Source organism: Dromiciops gliroides, chromosome 4 (genome assembly GCF_019393635.1).
Source record: "Dromiciops gliroides isolate mDroGli1 chromosome 4, mDroGli1.pri, whole genome shotgun sequence".
NCBI classification, from domain to species: domain Eukaryota; kingdom Metazoa; phylum Chordata; class Mammalia; order Microbiotheria; family Microbiotheriidae; genus Dromiciops; species Dromiciops gliroides.
Genome location: NC_057864.1, coordinates 63005037 through 63011571, shown reverse-complemented (window position 1 = coordinate 63011571; position 6535 = coordinate 63005037).

The window sequence follows — 6535 nt, the reverse complement described above, 5'->3', positions numbered from 1 at the left end:
AAGGGCCCTTAGAGACAATCCATTCAATTTAATTCCACAAGCAAACATGAAATGCCTACTATGTGCTGGGCACTGTACTGGATGCTAGAAATACAAGAAAAAAAAAGGAAATTGTCCTTGCCCTCAAGGCACTCATATTCTATTGGGGGAAGGTGAGATAGCATGCAAATAATAAACAAATAAATAAATAATGGATGAGCAAGCAAACAAATAAATAAATGAATAATTAAATTAATAATCAAACAAACAGATAAATAGATGGACAAATATACAAATAAATCACCAACCAAATAAATAAATAAATAAATGTGAAATATATAAAATAGATTTTTTTTTTGAGAGAAGATTAACAGATGTGAGAATCAGCAAAGGTTATTCTAGGTGGTTATAACCTTGAAGGAGTTATGGATTTCAAGAGGAAGTAAAGAGGAAAATCACCCTCATTTTATAGGTGACAAAAAAATATATTTAAAAAAAATATGTAAGGCTACTTCCTTATCCTCCCCCTAATCTCCCCTGTTTCTTTCAAATAAGGTTTGACCTTTCTAAATTATATTCCATTCATGGGTCTCACATAACCCAGTCTCAGTGACATTTATGAGGTTAAATTTACCTCCTTGTATTAGGAGCTCTAGTTCATCCTGCTTGCCATCTGTACTTTGTACCTTTGTGTCTAGACAGTCAATCAGTCAAGAAGTCTTTATTAAGTCCTTACCATGTGCCAGGAATGATGGCAAGTGCTGGGATACAAAGAAAGGCTAAAACGGTCTCTTCCCTCAAGGGGCTGACAGTATAGTAGGGATGGGGTGGGGGGGACAACATGCAAATAATTAGGTATAGACAGTATATATATATATATATATATATACACACACACATATATATATATATATATATATATATATATATATATATACACACACACACACACAGTATAAGTTGGAGATAAACTCAGAGGAAAGGCACCAGCATTAGGACTGTTTCTCATAAAAGGAATCTGGTAAAGTGCTTTCTTTCTTAATTTTTGAGGATAATTTATGTGGTATTGTAACTAATTGTTCTTGAAAAGTTTAATAGACTTCTCCTGTGAGTCCGTTAGGACCAGGGGTACTACTCTTCTCCAACTGATAGTTGTTTTCCAACTAATTCACTTCTCTCTCTCTCTCTCTCTCTCTCTCTCTCTCTCTCTCTCTCTCTCTCTCTCTCAGCAATGAGGGTTAAGTGACTTGCCCAGGGTCACACAGCTACTCAGTGTCAAGTGTCTGAGGTCAGATTTGAACTCAGGTCCTCTTGGGCCGGTGCTTTATCCACTGTGCCACCTAGCGGCCCCTGCAACTAGTTCTCTTTCCTTTTTTTTTGGAAATTGGATTGTTGGCATTAGCATCTTAATGTTTCTTGTAGAAGTTGGGATTCCAGCTGAGACCTGAAGGAAGTCAGGGAAGCCAAGAGGCAGAAATGAGAGGAAAGAACATTATTGGCATGGGGGATAGACAGTGAGAATACATTGATGGAGTCTCCTGTGCAAGGAAGAAAGGAAGCTGGTGTCACTGGGTGCAAGAATATGTGGAAAGGAGTAAAGGGGAAGGAAACTAGAAAGGTAAGGAAGGGACCAAGTTATAAAGGGGTCTAAAAGCCAAACAGGATTTTGTCTTTGATCCTGAAAGTAAGGGGAGTCATTGGAGTTTATTGAATGGAGTGGGCTACCATGGGCAACCCAGTGCTTTATTTAGCAAGATTACATAAGCAATTGAGTGGAGGACAGACTTCAGTGAGGAAAGACTTGAGAAACTGAGACCAATAAGCAAGCTATTGTAATAGGTAGGATCAAGAGGACTTGGCAGCGGATTGGAAATGGGGGTGGTGGTAGGGAGAGAGAATGAAGAGTCAAGGATGACAACCAGGTTTCAAACTTGGCAGATTTGGAGGATGGTGGTACGCTCCCCAGTACTAGAAAAAAAATTGTAAGAGAAGAGGGCTTAGGAGAAAAATATCTGGGGATAGACATCTGAGGTTATGTTTTGTGGTTTTTTGGTTTTTGTTTTTATCAGATGCCAGTCTTAAGTTTCCTGTTTTTCCAATTTCTGGGTGTCTTTACTGCTAATCTTCATCCTACATTGAAGCTACTCTCCCTTGGATTTGGTTTAGTACATACACATAGTTTCTTCTCTCTTCCCTTCCTTTTCCATTTATTTTGTTTAGATTTAGAAGATTTTCGGCATTCCTGGGAGTTTTTGTTGGACTCATTCCATTCCCGGACAGAAGCTATTCATTCCTCAATTAAAAACTATGATCCCTAGATCCAAATCCCATTCTCAGATACAATCTTCTCAACTATTTATTTATTTCCTTCCTAAGCATTCTTTTCTTTTTCAAATCCTTTGCCTTTGATGTCCACAAAGCTTTTGCCTAAGATTTGATAGTCTGCTTTTTTGTTTCTTTCACCAATACCGTTTATATCCAAGGGAATTTCCAGAATGGGTATTAGACAATCAGTTTGACAAATCTTGAGAAGTTCTCTTATCACACTTTAGATGTATGCCCCAGGAAGACAGAAGACATCTCTATTTTCATTAGGTCAACAGATAGTTGGTTCAGTGCCTATCAATCATACACCACTATTTCTTCTACCTTTGATGATTAGAGGATGCTCTCTCACCTGATAGATCCTGTGGTTCCACACCATAATTTCTTGGAGGACACAATTCCTCAAAATTCCCAGTTCTTTCCTCTTCTGGAATACCTACTTGGTAGCTTCAGGGGTCTTTCTGCCTCCTTTAATCATTTCTGTGACATTCTCTCACTCTCCAAAATCTTAATATAGGTCATATTTTCTCTTTGCTTCTTCAGATGCTTTATTTTGTTTTCACATTAGAACCCTTCATTCTTTTTTTTTTTTTTTAGTGAGGCAATTGGGGTTAAGTGACTTGCCCAGGGTCACACAGCTAGTAAGTGTTAAGTGTCTGATGCCGGATTTGAACTCAGGTACTCCTGACTCCAGGGCCGGTGCTCTATCCACTGCGCCACCTAGCCACCCCCTTCATTCTTTTTAAAAAGGACTACTGGGGCAGCTAGGTGGTGCAGTGGATAAAGCACTGGCCTTGGACTCGGTAGTACCTGAGTTCAAATCCAACCTCAGACACTTGACACTAGCTGTGTGGCCCTGGGCAAGTCACTTAACCCTCACTGCCCTGCAAAAAAAAAAAAAAAAAAAAAAAAAAAAAAGGACTACTCAGTCTTCCTGGATAACCTGGAGATTAGAAGAGTATCCTCAAGCCCCATTAGCTTCTCTTCTAGTAACTAGACCAATCTGATCTCTAAACACAAGAACCTGTAATTTGGTCAGTGCAAAAAATCCCCTGCAGATTTTCATTACTCTCTATATTTTGAAGTGAGACCATCAGCTTTTGTGTCTGGTTATTAGTCCTCTTCCAGAATGCCTGGGCCAATCTACTTGTGGGGGTCTTCAACTTCAAAATTGTGCCTCATCTTATTAGCACCTTGACAATTACATGTAATCTATCTTTTCTCCCATTAATTTCTTATTTTACCAATATATTTTACTTACCTTGTCTTACTTATTATCTTCTCCTCCTTAAGTCCTTCTATTTCTTCCATATCTCTTTTTTCCCTAGTCTTTCCCCACTTCCATCTAGAGTTCTTCTGACCTTACTTCTTTCTATATCCTTCTGCCCAGCTCCTTCTCAATTTCTCCTCCAACCTATCTCCTCTTTCAGGATGAATTTTCTTTTTCTTCCTGCAATTTCTGAAGTCTTCATGCATTTCTATCCTCCAAATCCCATCTCTAACCTTTACAATCCCAAACAAAATCATTGCCCTCTTCCTCCTTCCTTTTGTTTAATAACCCTTGTGGCTAACTTATGTACTTATTATTTCCCAAATTTTACACATGAGGAAATTGAGGCTGACAGAGGTCAAGTGACTTTCTCAGGGACACATAGTTGTGAATGTCTGAGGCCATATTTGAACTCAGGTCTTCTTGACTCCAGCTCCAGTTCTATCTCCACTGGACAACAGTGCCTCCTATACTCTAATCCTGTTGTTTCCCAACACAGACTTTAACCCATTGAAACAGTTTCTCCTAATCTTTTTCAGAGTGTGATTCCACCTATGAACTTGCCAGTATACACTGAGACACCCTCCACATATCACCCATCCATCAATTGAACTATCTTGAAACATCACCCAAATTACATTACTTATATACCCAGTGATATTTACAATCACTTTCTAGATTAGGGTAATTAATTGACCAAAAATCCCCCACAGTGATAAAAGAACAACAAGATAAAATGTTGATGCTACTAAAGAAGAAAGATGGATTATGGATCCATTGCTGAATCCATCTTGCTCCCTCCATATTGCTCCATACTGTGGATGTAGCTCAAGGCTATGGACCTGGTGCTAGTCCTTCTCTTTTTTTTTCTCTACACTTTCACTTGGTGACCTTATTAGTTTACATAGGTTTAATTATCATTGTTATGCAGAAGACTTCCAATCTCTCTTTTGGAAATAGTCATTCATCTCCAACTTCCTATGGGACATTTCCAACTGGATGCTATAGTACCATCTCATATTCAATATACCCCAAAATAGAGTTCATTATCTTTTGCCTTTAATCCACCCATCTCCAAACTTTTCTCATTCTTTCAAGGGAATCACAATCCTTCTAAGTTCATAACCTACAAGTCATCTTCACTTGCTCAGTCTCTTTCACCTTACAGCTTAAGTCTGTTGGTTCTTTCTCTGTATTTCTCATATTTTTTTCCTCTTATATACTCACACAACCATCACCATGTTTAGGTCCTCTTCCTCTCTCAAGTGTACTATTGAAATAAGCTCTTAATTTATTTGTTTCATCTCTCCCCAGTCCAATCCTTGTCCCATATGGGGTAAAGTGATTTTCCTAAAACACAGGTCTAACCATCCCATTTCCTTGTTCAATAAATTACACTGATCCCTTTTGCCTCTAGGATGAAATATAAACTCATCTATTTGGTATTTAAAGCCCTTTGTCACCTGACCCTTACCTGTGCTTCCAGACTTATTATATGTCATTTCCCTAAGATGTTTATACTGTGGTCCAGGCTAGTGTGTTTATACTGTGGCTTTCTTGTTTCTCACATAGAACATTCCATCTTTCATCTTCTGATCTTTGCAAAGAGCCTCCCCTAGACCTGTAATGCATTCTTTTTTCGCAGCCTCTTGTTTCCTTCAAAGCTCAGTTTACACAGTACCTTCTCTATAAGACTCTTCTGATTTCTTCAGCTGCTAGCACCTTCTCCTCAAAAAAAAATTACCCTACATTAATTCGAATATATTTTGTATATTCTGGTACACATTTTTGTTGTCTCTCCCAATAGAATGTAAACTCTTTGAGAGAAGGGACTGTTTCATTCTTTCTGTATAGCTCCAGTGATGTAGTAGATAATAAATGTTTGTTAAGTGTTTGATTGGTTCATTGATTCTCTATTGAGTACATGAAGAGTAATACTGGGCAGTAAGATGTGAGTGCAAATGAAGACCTAGAACAGTGCCTGCTTATGCTAGGCATTTCTTTCTTTCTTTCTTTTTTGTTTGTTTGTTTTTTTGTGGGGCAATGGGGGTTAAGTGACTTGCCCAGGGTCACACAGCTAGTAAGTGTCAAGTGTCTGAGGCTGGATTTGAACTCAGGTACTCCTGAATCCAGGGCCAGTGATCCACTGCAACACCTAGCCACCCCTAGGCATTTCTTAAATGCTTGTTGAATGAGATGGAATAGAATTGTGGGTAGAATTCTGGTGCCTATCTTGTTTTCTAAGTGAGTAAGTGAGTCTCAAGTTGTTCATGAGGAGAGTGGATTCTAGGACCATGCAAAAGTGGGTCTCCCTTCCTGTGGAGCTGACTGGAGAGGTCAGAAAGTCCTGGGATCTAGTGGTAGGCTCCACAGAGTATTCCAGGAGCTGGGAGACTTTGATGAGAAAGATCTTAAAGATGCTTCACATCAGAATGGCACAATTCTGGGATCACAATTTTTCCCTATAAGGAAAGAGAGCTCTCCAGGGGAATCTATGAGAACATAATTAACAACATTGATGAAATGCTTATGACCGTGTGTTTGTGTGTGTGTGTGTGTGTGTGTGTGTGTGTGTGTGTGTGTCTGGATCCATGAGGAGCTGACAAAAAAGTCATGAAAGTTATCAAAAGAGGGCGGTAAAGGTTAGTTTGAGCAGGGCTATGCTTTGGGATTGTCTAGTTTTTGTTAAGACAGACATCTTCCCCATGTCATGATAATAATTTATATTTATATAGTGTTTTAAGGGTTTGTAAAACCCTTTCTTTACCATGACTCTCTGAAGTAGGTATTAAAAGAATTTTTAAAAGGTTTTTTAAAAATATGGACCTATGATTTATTTGGTATAGTTAATATAAATTATCCCAAAATTTATGGTTATAGAACATTGCCCAGGTGACTAAGAGGTTAAATGATCTGCCCAGTCACACAATCAGTATATGTTAAAGACAGAACTTGGATCCA